General features: G+C 45.3%; 1 long non-coding RNA gene across 2 annotated transcripts; it reads left to right on the forward strand.

Annotated features, from left to right (window-relative positions):
* The first annotated feature begins 6,979 nt into the window (after window positions 1-6,979).
* On the forward strand, window positions 6,980-14,670 carry LOC146543716 (uncharacterized). Of its 2 annotated transcripts, XR_014885265.1 has the most exons (3): window positions 6,980-7,491; window positions 7,588-7,691; window positions 12,971-14,670. It is a non-coding gene; the product is annotated as an uncharacterized LOC146543716 (long non-coding RNA). The 2 variants fall into 2 exon arrangements; XR_014885264.1 differs by having other exon boundaries at window positions 6,980-7,691.
* Window positions 14,671-14,909: the final 239 nt, after the last annotated feature.

Consider the following 14,909-nt stretch of genomic DNA (forward strand, 5'->3'; position numbering starts at 1 on the left):
ATTTTTAAATTGGGATTCTGATTCTTCACTGATTTTCATTTAGAAAGTTTAGAAATAATACTTTTTTTCCTTCTTGTTGCTTTAGGAATAAGATGTTAATTTATTGCCAGCCTTCTCTGAGATATTTCCAACAGAGAAAGGGATCTCTTAATTTGAGAAGCGTATCAGATAACAACTGGTCCTGTAAAGACCTAGAAAGCATGCAAAATTTTCATCTTGCTCATTTCCATGCAGGTTAGCTGCCACTGCTGCCCTTTTGCTCATCTTAATAGAAGTGCTTCTGCCTGCTAAGCAGCCACTCGGCTGTCGATTGCTGCCAAAGCCTGGAAGTGAGGATACACTTCCCACTGGAGAGCTGCATGGGGACATATATCCTACAGCTTTGGAGTGCTCTGATCGCTTTTACATTTCCTGGGCGTTATCTTTTAATAGTTATACAAGCACAATATGAATTTCCAACTCCCTGTATTAAAATGTATAATGATGTAATTCAAAATTACTGTGATAAAAGATGGCATTATGGCCTATGACAGAGACAGATGAGGGACCTAACGCTTCATTTAGAGTCTGGATTCTAGCAGGAACTCTTGTGGAGATAATGGATGATGTTACTAAACGTAAACGTGCTTTACACTAATACAAATGCATTCTGCTGTGGGTTTTGCAGATGGATTTTGCAGTTGAACTTCACATGGTCTGAAACAATGACCTTTGTTTGAGATCTCTATCATCCACAAGAAAAAAAAATCAACAACAACAACAACAAAAAAAAATGTTACTGAATAAATAACATTTCTATAAAGGGTAAAGTCAATTCTCAACTTTGCTTTCTGAGGAAAAGTGAGGTTGACAGCTTTACGCTGGGTACAATATCCAGAGCAACACAGAATCGTAGAATGGCAACAAGTCAACATAAAACATTTCAGAGAGTTCCTGTTCTGAAACTGTCAAGATCAGTATCGAAGGATGGAGAAATGTAGATACAGTTAAATATGAAACAGCCAGGTGGATTTATTTGACATTTTGCTAGGTAACATCTGACAAAGAGAAAAACCCTAATGTTAACATTAATTCTTCATCAAGTAAAATTAGAAATCCTTAGTACTGAATATGTTTATAAAGAATTATGCATATCTTTTAAAATAATTGTATAAAATAATTTTAATCTACGACCAAAAAATAAAAATAAAAAATCCAACAGCTTACTGTGGATCTGATTCCAGCCAATTTGAACCAGAGATTACAGTAATGTGTAACCGTGAGATTTTTAGACTGAGTACATAAGGGTCAAAATCTAGATTGTAGTTTTCCAACCAAGATGCATTATCTTTATTGGTATTTTTTTTCTTTCTTTCTTTGTTTGCTTTAAATCATGCCTCTTTAATTTGAAATGCTGAAATACACTTTCAGCCTTTGAGCATTCTTCTATATCTGGATCTTAGGCACCTCGTTCGATCTTAGTCTTCCCATTTCTTCCTGTTGTTTTAAGTGATTTTGGCACCCAAGTTGATAAATTTGCTACATACTGCTAGGATGAGAAAATGGATGCAAGTTGCTGAAAGGAGATGTATTCTTTCTGATGTAAATCTGCTGAGCGATCGTGTGCTGATGGTGTGCAAATCTCTGCTGAGATTTTCCCTTTGGTAGCGCAGCTGATTTCCAGCCATTCCTGTTTTTCATGCAGTGAGTTCAGTTCTGAGCTCATACATCACTGAGCACGTGCTAAAAATGGAATTCCATTTACATTTCATACATCTTCATTCCATTTCTTCTTTCTGGAAGGCTCGCTAGGCTCACATCCTCCTCTTCCTGGCGTTCCTCCTCGTTCCTCCTCCTTCATTTTCTTGGGTTGTGTTTTAAGAGCATGAGCATTCTTCATCACAGAATGCTTTGTCCGTTTCTCTCTCCTCACCAAGTGATTACTTAGTGAGCTGCTGAAGAGACTTAACAGCCCTCTCAGCGTATAGACAAAACACTTCAGATAAAGGCATGTTTGTCAAATTAATGAAAGTCTGATACTTCAGCATCACTTATCATCTGAGTGTTACCAAATTAACAGTAACACAAAAAGTACAAGACTTGTAATGTCATCTCTTCCATCTTTGCCTGGGCGACTTTAACATTGTCACAGGGGGTTTTACTTCTCTACCAGAAGCTTGTGCCGTGACATGAAAGAAAGTGGAGAAAAAATAGGACTAAATATTGCAAAGATTTTGAAACTGTGCTTGTGAGAACACTGGCAAGCTTTTAATAGATTCACCCTTTTATTTTTCCTTTCTAATTTCTACAGTATATATCAGCATGGGCTATTGGAGTTGTATCTTCTGAAGCTTTTCTGGGCCCTGGATGTTCAGTATGCTTATCACGGATATCACCTTTTAAAAGGATGCAGCGTATTCTAACAAGAGCCGTCTCTCAGAGCTTATTTTACCCACAAGGTTGTATTTGTCCTCTGTAGGGAAAAAGGTGCATTTACACTTAAAAGAGTTAAGGATCAGTCAAATTTTTTATGTGAGTGGTAAATCACATTCTGACACGTTCAGTTTTGTGTGGACTGTTTGCTTTGAGCCATGGGCGATTAGAACTGCAAGAGACTTTTCAGACCTGCTTTTGCTTAACTGTGAAGATGAGCACCACTGTGTGTTACTACCTCTATCTGTCTAACAGTTTTGGGAGTAGAGACCGCTACAGAACCAGCAGCATAGGCTGAAGTGGAGTTAGATGGTGGCTTCTGTTCGCTTGGTCAAACCTAATGCTGTGCATCACTAAGGATACTGCAGCTGTAGCACCTAACAGTGCTGTGAAATTGAAAAAAAAACAGCAATTCTTTTCTCTTCATTGATGCATATTTTTGAGCTCCTGTTTTCCTTGCAGCATAGTATATACTACATATGCAATCAAAGAGAATAATTTTGTCTAAGGAGCGATGGGACTAATTCACTAAGCTAGGACTGCGCTGTGAAGACGTTCATACAACTCATACACGCTGACCCGCTGCGAAGGGGCTGGAACTCGATGCTCCTCGGGGTCCCTTTCAACCCAGCCCATTCGATGCTTCTGTTCCGCCCTCCCCCGGTTCTCCCCGCCCGCGGAGCTCCGCGGCCACGTCGTCACGCCGCAGCTCCGCCGCAATCCCGCTCCGCCAAATGCATCGCGGTCGGGCGAGCGCTGCAGAAGGACGGACAGAGGGCCCCGCTCCTCTCGCCCATCCTTTCTTCCCCCTGAAGGAAAACGACGGGTGCGAAACGGCAGCCTTCCGTCCTCGCCCCCACCGCCCCCCGACGCAGAACCGCCGGCCCCGGCAGCCCAGCGAGCGGCCGAGCGCGGCGCCCGGCGCCGGTCACGTGGGCGCGGGGGTGGCCGCCGGGGCCGTGGGCGGTCACGTGGGCGGGAGGGGGGCGGTGCCGCGCTGCGCTTAAAGCTTTCGGCCCCGCGGCTGTGCGGGGAGCGCGGCGGGTGTCGGGGCTGCGGTGGGTGCGGGCGGAACGGCTCCCCTGTCGAAGCCGGGGGTCGTAGGTACGGCTGAGGAGGTGTAGTTTCGCCGTGCGGGTACGGACGTTGCACGGCCCTTCCCGTAGCTGCGGCTTTGAGGACGGTGGAGGGCTGCTCTTGCGGCTGTGAACGGCTCCTTCGCTCCGTATCAGCGCTCCGTGCAGCGTATCCTCAGAGCTCGCCGCGCGGGCTGCTGTTAGTGGGGAGCTCTCACCTCCTCCGCTGCGTCAGTCAAGCAGTGTTTTTAGAAAACCTTCTGACGAAACTAATGTTTTGTGTGTGTGTGTGTGTGTGTGTTAGTTTTCCTAACTTATTTGTTTATTGATGTATTCTTGTATTCGGGATTTGTTGGAAAGCAGCTAGTTCTTAAGGATGCAGCAATTAAACTTCCTTTAAGAGTTAGGTAATTGCCCCATCTTGGAATCGAGCAAATTCCTCTTACAGCTTTTCTAAGCAAAACCTCAGCTTTGACCTCCTGTCTCTCCATAGATAATTAAGAAGAGGGTTCCGTGAGTCAGACGGTGGCTTTACGAATGTGCTTTCCTGTTTGATCCTCTTACTTTATCAGACTCCCATTTAAAGCAGAACAGAAAAACAGCCTGTCAGCCAGGATGTCTCCTCAGCTGTTTTCCCCAGCAGTACCAACTAGCAAGCTCATTTTATTCCCTTGGGGTTCGTTTGACCAATTCCTGTGTGCTTTTGCTAGGCTCACAAAGCTGTGGGATCTTGTCTCATGGGGAAATGCATTTAGAATAAGCAGTTCTGCTTCTCTCCAGGAAGCAGTTCTGCCTGACTTCTCCAAGGCCAGTGTGCCTAGGTAGTCAAAATAGCTTATACTGCCAGCAGTAAGATTTTTCGAGACCACATCTGAAACCTTCCCCTTTCTTTCCTTACTGTTCCTACTTCTACCACTGGTTTTTGTGGTGTTAAGTACTTAATCTGTAACCTAGGAACCACTAAGAGCTGCTAAATCTGGTAAAGAAGTTTAATAGACCTACTATTGTCCTTGTAGGGTTTATTTTTATTTCTTTTTAAATTTAAGAAATCCCTGTAGTTTGACACTTATTGTGTATGTTTGTGGGGAGGGGTTTACCTTCTCAGCTCGGTAGCCCAAGCTGATGCAGAAGTGAGATTACTATGCACGTAATTGTCACACATAAGTACAGAAACTGGAGAAGGTCAGAGCTTCCTCACGCAGTGTGTGATTGGGGATCCATGCTCAGTATGAACAGTGAATGAACAAGGGTCTGATCTGTGAAACTGCTCAACAGCCAAATGCTGTTCATTGTAGCTAAGCCCATGTGAATTAACGATTAAAGCTTTTATTTCTGAATGATCATAAATTTTATTTTTTTAAAAAGGAAAAAAGTGAATGCTTTCTTCTATTTGCTGATGGAAGAATACAGTTATACAGCCTGGGCCTCCAGCTAAAGAGACAGTAAGGAGTTTATACTTCTAGTTGTAAGGAAAGATAAAGTAGAAAGGCTAATGGTGGGAGCCATCTTCTGAATGTGCATGCCCAGGAAATATGTTCTTAATTAATGGAAGGGTTGGTGGTGTTTTTTTTTTTTTTTTTTTTTGTGATTTTAGGCGTTATAGCAGCCATCTGTCCTCCTTGCTCAGCTATTCTGGATATGTACGATACATAGTAATAATGTGAATATGCAGAAAATTTGAATAGCAAAATGCCTGGGATTGTAGTGGTTAAAAATATCTAGCTGTGGGTGGGAGAAAATCTGCACTCGTTAGCTATAGATTAATTACTGCTGAAGACTGTTGGGTTTTTTTGTTTGTTCGTTCCTATATTAGAGGAGTATGTCTACTAACTTCAACTATATAATGCATTTTAATTCAATAATTGCTGTTTTTGTTGTTGTTGTTTTTTTTTTAACTGCTCCTATGAGTGTATTGCTGCTCAGTGGTATCCAGCTGCTTAAGAAAATGCCTGTATTACAAAAACCACATCTTAATTTGGTCGTGCTTGAAGTGTATTATCCATGTGATTACACAAGGAAAATCTGAAAACTAAATCCTGTGTTAAAATGGCCCTTCCTAATTGAACATCTTAAAACTAAATAATTATTCAGCCCCCCCTACAAAAGAGGCTTGAAGTGCAAGAATAAATGAGAAGCTGGCAGTCACCACAGGGCTTCATTTCAGAGCCAGTTCTCTTGAGTATTTCTATAGATGAATCTGGCTGTAGGACTTGACTGTGTATTAAGTATGTTTGCTGATGACACTAAATGAGGGGGATCTGTTAACTCCTCAGGGGTGGAAAGGCTTTGTGGAGAGATCTTGACACAGTAGTAGGCTGTGCAGTCATCAAGCAGGCAAAGTGTGACAAGAGCAAGTGCTGCATTCTGTGCCTGGGATGGGTCAATCCTGACTGTACGTACAGACTGGGGGATGAGAGGCTGGAGAGCAGCCCTGTGGAAAGGAATTCAGGGGCTGTGGTTGATGGCAAGTTAAATTCAAGTTGCAGCATCCCCTGGGAGCCAAGAGGTCCAACTGGACCCTGGAGTGCCTCAGACTCCATACTATGAGCCAGGCAAGGGAAGGGATTGTCCCATTCCATGCTGCAGCCTCATTTGAGTGCTGCTCACAGTTTTGAGCACCACAGTATAAAAAAAGGAATAAAACTCCTAGAAAGCATCTAGTGCTGGGCTACAACTTATTCTTTACAACTGTGTGAAAGGAGTTGGGGGTCAGCTTCTTTTGCCAGGTAGCCAGTGAGGGGAGGAAAAGGAATGGCCTTAAGTTATGGCAGTGGAGGTTCAGGTTGGATACTAGGAAAAATTTTCAGAAAGAGTTGGGGGAGCTACCAGTGCTGGAGGTGTTTTAAAAAAAAAAAAAAAAGTAGGCATTGCACCAAGTTACATGGTTGAGCGGTGATGGGTTGATGGTGCAACTAGATGACCTTAGTGGTCTTTTCCTACTTTAACGACTGTATGATACAGAGATGGTGCAAGGTTTAGCCACTGAGACCCCATAGTTTGTGCAGCCCAGAGGCGGTAGAGAGTTGCATCAGGGGAGGGCCACCCCATGAAGATTATGAGAAGTTTCTTCAGCAGAAGGCAGTCAGGCACTAGACCAGGCTCCCCCCTAGGGCAGCAGTCACAGCTCCAGGCCAACACAGAGCAAGAAGCATTTATACAATGCTCTTGGCCCTAGCATTTAAGCTTTAGGTGGCTGGGGGTAGAGTTAAGAGTTTTGCATCCCTTCCAACTGAAGACGCTTTACGATTCCATAATTTATGATTCCATAAGCAGAAATAAACAGACACTCACAGATTCAATAATACATCTTTAGTAAATAAACTTCTCTAATTTTAGTAACATACATTTTAGAGATCCCTCTGGGAAAAAAAATATAAATCCTGTTTAACATGAGGAGTGACACATTAATTGCCTACAGACATCACCTTGAGCTAATGAGTAAAATAACCTGGTAACTAACTGAAATTCTGTTGAAGGGAAGTAGAGGCTAACTTTATTTTCAATCCTGAATTTTCTAGAGTTATCACAGCTGAATTGTATCATTAACCAATTAGAAGGAAAGCCAACTACTAATTGCAAACTCTTACTTACAAATTCAATATAGTATATGCAAGCATTTAATGTCAAGGCAGAATCCATATACTGTTCCATTTCTTTTGGAAAGGTAAATGCAGAATAGCATTTATTTTTGTTGTTCACAGTTGCATTTGGTCTCAGTTTGGGATGAACATTCACAGGAACTAACTTACCAAGATTCGACGTGAAGGGTTTCACTAGGAAGCACTGGTTGGGGTCACCTAGCTAGAAACCAGGGAATTCTCAGTGAGCTAAACTTACAACAGGAAACCAGAAGTTCCTTTGTGAGGCAGTCAGTGCTGCTTCTCTCTCAGGACAGCACTTGCCTTCAAGCTCAGGAAGCTCCACCAAATTCAAGAAGCGTTCCAATTCAGGAATTGGGCCCCAGAAGTACAAACACCAGAAACATACTCGGTGATTTCACTCAGTAAGTAAAGCAAGGCTGACGCAGTGTGGTGTTGACACTGATAATTTGCAAAGATATTTGTTACTGATATAAGTTTTGCTTTTGATTCTTTTACAGAATGCGCAGTGCTGAACTGCTGATTGCAAGAGATCATTTTTCTCCCCTTTCTTGTTCCCTGAAGTCCCAAGCAGAGCAATAGCTGGCACATCCTTTTTTTTGTGGTAAGCAAGAATTTATTGGGTTTTGTGCTTATTTTTAAGTTGAAAACAGAAGGTATCCACTTCACCCTGAAAGCCTCAGCTTGCTAAGTCTAGCTGTTCCATTTTGCTACAGAGATTGTTAGGCATGCTACTTCCTACCTGTAATGCAGAGCATTTCTGCCTCGGGTAGAAACAGTCTTTCCAAAGAGCTGCAATGAGCCAGTGATGTTTTATAGAGTTCATAGCTTTTGTGAGTTGGAAAGCAAACTGTTGTTAGCACTATTTTTGTGTCTAAACTAAAGAACACAGTAATACTTAAGAGTCCACCTACACAGTCTTGCTTTAGCAAGAAAGTAGGATGTCTCTCTTAAATGGGAATGAACTCTTTGCTATGTTTTAAATTGCCTGCCAATTGATTCAATCTAGTTCATTTTTTGAGGTATTCTCTTAAATGCTATGAGTAAAACCTTGTTTTACACATACACAAGAGAGAATTTCTACAATTACATAAAATTAAAAACTGATTTGGCCTTGTCATAGATCTCTCAGAAGAGGATTCCCAAGTGTTTCCATTTTTATTTTCTTGTTAGATTTTTTTCCTAGAGTAGTTGCCAAAAAAGTTGTCACCACAACAGCTTTCTTCCTTCCTAACAATCTCAGTCTATTTAGGTTGTTAATACCATACAACAGCCATAGCATCCACAGGATTTATACTTGGACATGCACCACAGGGGCATTTCACCTCCAGCTGTTGTCACTCAAACCCTTTCAAAGAGGAAGGATTCCCCACACCCCCAGAACACAGTAAGTGACTACACAGAGGCCTCTTAAGCCACAGACCAGGAGTTATTTCAAAAAGGTTTTACCTGAGGTTTGAAGCAAATTGAACTTTGCCCTCCTGCCCAACATAGAACCCAGCACTAAAGTCCTCCCTCCCAGCCCAGGAGAAGGAGCACCACCACAAAGCAACCATCCCCACACAGGGGAGCCCCCACACAGGAGCCCCCACACGGGAGCCCCCACACAGGGGAGCCCCCACACAGGGGAGCCCCCACACAGGGGAGCCCCCACACAGGGGAGCCCCCACACAGGGGAGCCCCCACACAGGGGAGCCCCCACACAGGGGAGCCCCCACACAGGGGAGCCCCCACACAGGGGAGCCCCCACACAGGGGAGCCCCCACACAGGGGAGCCCCCACACAGGGGAGCCCCCACACAGGGGAGCCCCCACACAGGGGAGCCCCCACACAGGGGAGCCCCCACACAGGGGAGCCCCCACACAGGGGAGCCCCCACACAGGGGAGCCCCCACACAGGGGAGCCCCCACACAGGGGAGCCCCCACACAGGGGAGCCCCCACACAGGGGAGCCCCCACACAGGGGAGCCCCCACACAGGGGAGCCCCCCCCCACTTCATTGCCCACCACCAATGCCGACCAGCAGTTCCCACCCTCCCACCAAAAAAAAAAAAATATAATCTCTTTGAGATAGTGCAAACCCCACTCTCCAGCCCCCTAAACAAACAGCCCACACATCTTTCATCCCCCAGATGACTCCTTCTACCAAAACACTCACACCTCCTCCTAAGCCAAGAGGAATCACACTTTCTACTTCTACCCTAAAACATCTAAGCCCAATCAGATAATGCCCCCAGCACCACTTCAAAATTGAAACAAGCCTCCTCACAAAAAAAAAAAAACCCACAACATTCCAGCTGATACAGTTACAGCACAGGCACAGAGAAACCACTGGGACTGCCCAGCTCTGCCCTCTCACAAACTTCTAAGCTGAATCAACCAACATGAAACCCCATCAGTGCACAGCCCCATTCTGCCCCCCACCTGGCATGCTGCTTGGGTCCACCAAGCCCCATCCCTACTTTCACAAACCACTTCAACCACCACCTCTAAGTCTCAGGAAACAAAGATCCAGGAGGATCTGACACAGCCAGGAGATTGCCTGTGGGACACACCCCAACACCTACCTCTCAGGTCACCTCTACAGCCTTCAGGACTGCCACTCCACAGCAACCACATTGACCTTCTTCAAACACCAGCTGCACCTGGACCTGAGGAGAAGAGAAACAGATCAGGAGTGCTGGGTCCCAGGACCCCACCAGGGCAGACAGTCCTTCCCACACTTGTCACCTCTCACTCCATTCCTCCAGGAAAGCGCCTCCACACAGACACAGCTTTTGTCCTCTGGCACCCAGCCTCAGCCATAACCTCCATCCCAAGGGCAGCACATGCTGGTCAGGGACAAAAAGACAAAGCTCATCTCCCTCCACAGAGGCACCAGGGTCACACTGCCAGGATCCTCACTCCTGTGAAGAGCCTGCAGGAAGAGCACCGTGAACTGCCTCTGGGGTGGGATCCTCTGCACCTGGGCATGAGGGAGGGCAGCCTTCAGGCTCAAGGGCTCACACCCCTGGGCCTCCATCACTCACCTCCATCATCCCAAAGATGAAACTGCTCACATTTCTGGGCTAATCCTCACTGCAAAAGGCTCCGCTGCAGCCCTCACCCTGCAAAAAGATCAGAATCACAGGGCCATAGGGACTGGAAAGGCCCCCCCCCCCAGGGATCATCCAGTCCCATCCTTTGGGAAAGCAGCTCCCCTACAGCATATTACCCAGGAAAGCATCCAGACACAGCTTGAATACCCCCAGAGGAGGACTCCGCAACCTCTCCAAGCAGCCTATCCTGTCACTCCCGCAGTAAAATTGTTCTCCCTTGTGCTTAAAGAGAACTTGTGTTAAGGTCTGGAAACATTAGCTCCATTCTACCACTGCACACGTCCCATCAACTAGTAAATACCTGAAGTGCAGGAGTCCAACAACGGTGAGGTTCGCCCCATCCAGCCTTCCCAGTTCTCATCTGTTCCTTGGAAGGGAGAAGCTCCAGATCCCTCATCAGTTTTTGTTGCTCTCCCCTGGACTCTCTCCGCAAGCTTGCTGTCTTTCTTGCCCTGCAGAGCCCAGAACTGGACGAAATATCCAGACGTGGCCTCGCCGGGGCGGATTAGAAGGGTAGAATCCCCGCTGCCCGCGTTCGTGCTGATGCGCCCACGGTAACGCTGGCCTTCTCGGCCGCGAGGGCGCGCTGCTGGCTCGCGGCTACCCGTTACCTGCTAGCACCGCCGAGCACTTCTCGGGTCTTCCGAGAGACCAGACCCTGACCTGTACTGGTTTTTCCCCCCGACTGCAGGACCTAGCCGAGAACTAATGCCTACAGCTGCGAGGCTACTTTCAGCTGCATGCTGGAGGTCTTACCGACTTCCTCTTCCTGGTCTGTAACAAACACCCCCAGCCATGTCTCCAAGATTTACCTACCCCTTGAGTCTCACCTGCAAGTGCTCTGCTACTTCTTCGTTCATCCCTAGGCAGAGCTCAGAATGCTCCGGTTTTCTCACTGGAAGAGCAGCTGTTCCACCACCTTGCTAGTCCATCTTTCCTAAAAAGAACACAGCCATCCACAGCGCCATGCCAGTCATGTGAGCTGTCTCACTGTGCCTCCACAGTAGGAATGACATCGTGCTCCCAAAATTACACACTGGGGAAGGAAAGATATACATGGTCCCATTCTCCTTGCTCCTGCTACCAGAAGCAGGAGGGGCTGAAACGCCCACAAAACCCTTCCTGGGGGCTGAGGCCAGCCCAGGGTCATGCTTGGCCTCACAGAGTTCAGCAGCAGTCCCAGGAGAACCCAGCAACAGCACCATGCCCATCCTAAAGAAAGAGAAGCATTCAAGCAGTGCCCTACGCAAGCCCCAAGACGACAGAACTCACCTAGTGACTCCCAGCACTCACCACTTCCACAAACCTATGGCTTCCAGAACTGCTCACTGATTCAGGCTGACCAGAGGCCCTTCTGCAGCCCTCACTCAGCCTGTGGCAGGAGAAAACTCCTTCAGAAGCCCTTCGTGCTGCTTCTTACTCCCAGCAGCACAAAGGCTGGAGGAATTCAGCCGCGTCCCACTCACTCCCACTGATGGAAGTAGGAAGAAACTTAAGCACCTGCTAAAAAACCCTGGGGCACCAGGAGCACCACAGGGCAGTGCTAGAACTCAAGGAACCGAGCAGCAGCCCTGTGTCAGCCCCCTCAGAAACTACGAGTAAGCCAGGCAACAACACTATTGCCAGCAGTAGCTCTACACCAGCCCCCAAGAGAGCAGGAAGAGAGCGCAGCAGCCTCCTGCTGCAGGCACGGAGCCTCTGATAACTCCCAAGCACTCACCGTCTCCACAGCTCCATTACTACGGGAACTGCTCACCGACTTGAACCGATCCTTACTGCAACTGGTCTCGCTACAGCCTGAAACAAAGTAACAAACAGACACCGTTAAACAGAAGCCCAAGGTTTCCCTTTGAAAGCAGCCCCTCGTGCCCCCTTTTCAGCTCCAGCAGCACTACAGCTACACAAAGGAGCTGCTCCTGCAGACAAGGAACTCCCTCGTGGCTCCTAGCAGCCTGCGGTGCAGCTTAAGAGGCTTTGGGGCAGGCCCTGCCCTGATATCCGGATGAGGCTCAGCTGTGCCTGGGCAGCCGCAGTCCAGCAGCACCTGGGAGTTGCTGCTTCGTTAGCACAGCCGTGCCTCGTTAGGGCCAGCTCAGGATCCTGACAGTTAGACATGTGGTCTCTAGATCCAAATGATGGACTTAAATTACACTTAAAGCTTGTTATGCACTTCTCATTTTCACTTCATTTTTGGGTTTGTTAATAACTTAAATAATTGTACCTAATTCAAACCGATCACTTTGCATTTGACACAAATGGAATGATAGAGGATCACCCTTCCAAAGACTGTCCCTAGCCGTAACAGTTTCAAAAGGCCCCCATCTCCACTCCACTTTCTCTCACCCCTCATCCAAAAAAAAGAGACAAGGGGAAAAAAAGTTTGTTAAACCTGTAACAACTTTTTACCTTGGAGAAAATTAACCAAAACCAGCAGTGGAAATATGGGAGTAGGGATGTGACAAATGGCCAAATGGGTCAATGATACGCGCAAGAAAATTGCCAACCGGTGAAATTTGAAGCAGAGCTTTACAAACAGTTCTCTTAGTGTTGCTCAGAATTATGTTCACATGTCATACAAATCAGTAGGAAGACTTCCCGTGAGATTTTAGTTATCTCTTGTTAAGGGACACAGGTACAGTACAGACTTCAGTGAAGAAGTTCACTTTACAGAGCAGTTTCATTCTTAATTTAAAACCCAGAAAGTTGGACTACACTCATTTTAATTTTTTATAATTGTAGGACTGTGAATGTTTTTATTGTACATTCTTACGGATATATTTTCACAGCCATCAACAGTGTCAGATGGGAAAAGAAGGGAGATCCTGATGAGAGTACGTGGTATATTGCAACGTTCTCCAGGAGAAGAAGTCTGTTCAAGAAGTCTGCTCGAGAAGTGCTTTGAGAAGTCTGCTCCTGGGCGACAGAATCCCACCTAGAGCCTCAAAGAAGTTGGCAGAGGTTTCCTCTCGAACTGTTTTGTGCTTACAAATTACTGGGTGATTTAAAACCACCAAAAGCTGTAGTGAACAAAACAGAATGGGCTCCTTAGGCCTTCCACAACGTGCTCACATCTTTCTGAGCAATTTGTTGTTATTTAGTCACTACTTCATTTAAGAAAAAGGAGAAAGGTTCATACCAATTTTTATTTGAGCTGCAGTGAGAGGCCAATTCTACCTAGTAAGAAGCAGCAAATGCATTTGTATGGCATGATTTTGTGTCCCTACTTACTGTTTTTAAAAGCATCCTTTTTACAATCCATATGCATTTAAGTACAATTAAAAATAAACAAGTGAGCCAAGTTATGAGGTTTTTTTTTTTTTTTTTAATGTACACGATAAAATAATTGGTCATTTATAGTAATTAGCTCAAGCAAGAAAATAGTTCTTTTTTTGAATTTAATTTTGCCTGGAATGATTGATTAAACAGTGATTGAGCTAACATAAATTTGAAACTTTAAAGTGATACAGATGTTCTTAGAAGATGGGAACTGAGTCAAGCTCTTCAGGGAAATTTCATCAGCGTTGTGCAACAATTTCTGATAAACTGTAAGTACTCATGAAACTTGACCTAAGTGTTACTTAACTGGAGACTGCTTTTGTTAGAAGCGCTGCGTATCATCCTGGAACGTGGCTGGCAGGAAGAAGGCAGTTCAAGGAAATTGACTTCTGCTGTCCTAAACTACTGATTGTATCTTAGATATTTGCTGCAGTATGATACTCATTACAATGCTGCACCCAGAAAAACTCTGCTGCAATGAAATGAGCAATTATTTTGGTACTGGAAATGATTTGAAGAAGTAATTATGCAAAATATTCTGCTACTGCTTGCTTGCAATACCACAGCAGTCCTTAGATGCTGTGGGTGATATTTTTGATCAAGTATTTTAGATGGGAGGACATGTTGTAAGGCAGCGGTCTTAGAAAAATGGAGCCACGCTTGGACTGAATGAAAAAAAAAAGTATAGAGAGGAAGAGCGTGGCTATACCGAGGTTCATTTATTTGTGATATTGAACATATAAGCAATGTGATTTTTACACACCAGCCTGCTCATTAGTGGTCAAAAGCCAACTGAAAGTGCTGAGCTAATCTGGCCATTGAGGTAGCTGACCTGAAGTCAGTAAGGGAGAAAACAGAGTACCGCTTTGCTTCTTGTTTGTGCCAGTTGTTTTCCTCTGTGCGATCTGAACGTGACAGGGAAGCTGAAGATTACCTTTACAGGTGTTGTCTATTATACTTCCAGCAAGAGGTGGTTGTAAGGTCGCCGCATCGTTGCTACAGAAATAATGATGCCGATGACAGGAGGCGTGATGTGCTGAATCTTGACCTGCGCCATAGACAAAATGCTGTTCTGGTACACACAGTGCAGTGTTGTATACCTGACCTTGTTGTGCTTAAAGCATTAGAAATGTATTTTGTAAATCTGACTGTTGTTGGTTAGGCTTGGAATCTGAGTGCATCTAAGTAATAAACTACTGTCACATCCTCAGTTTGTTTTGGCTTGCATCTGATGGTTTGGGGGCTATATAAAAGGAGAAAGAGCTTACTTGCGATATTGTAGCACTTAGACACTCGTGTTCAATACCCTGTCTAACTAAACTGACCCTAAAGCTGGAATTTAACTGATGGGTCTGCTCATAACAAATAGGAAAGCTATTTTCATTTCCCTTCTTTGGTCGCATAGCTGTATTTTGGAGTTCGTAACTAAAATTAGACAGATTGTTTTCA

Source organism: Meleagris gallopavo, chromosome 10 (assembly GCF_905368555.1).
Source record: "Meleagris gallopavo chromosome 10, MGAL_WU_HG_1.1, whole genome shotgun sequence".
Lineage (NCBI taxonomy): Eukaryota > Metazoa > Chordata > Aves > Galliformes > Phasianidae > Meleagris > Meleagris gallopavo.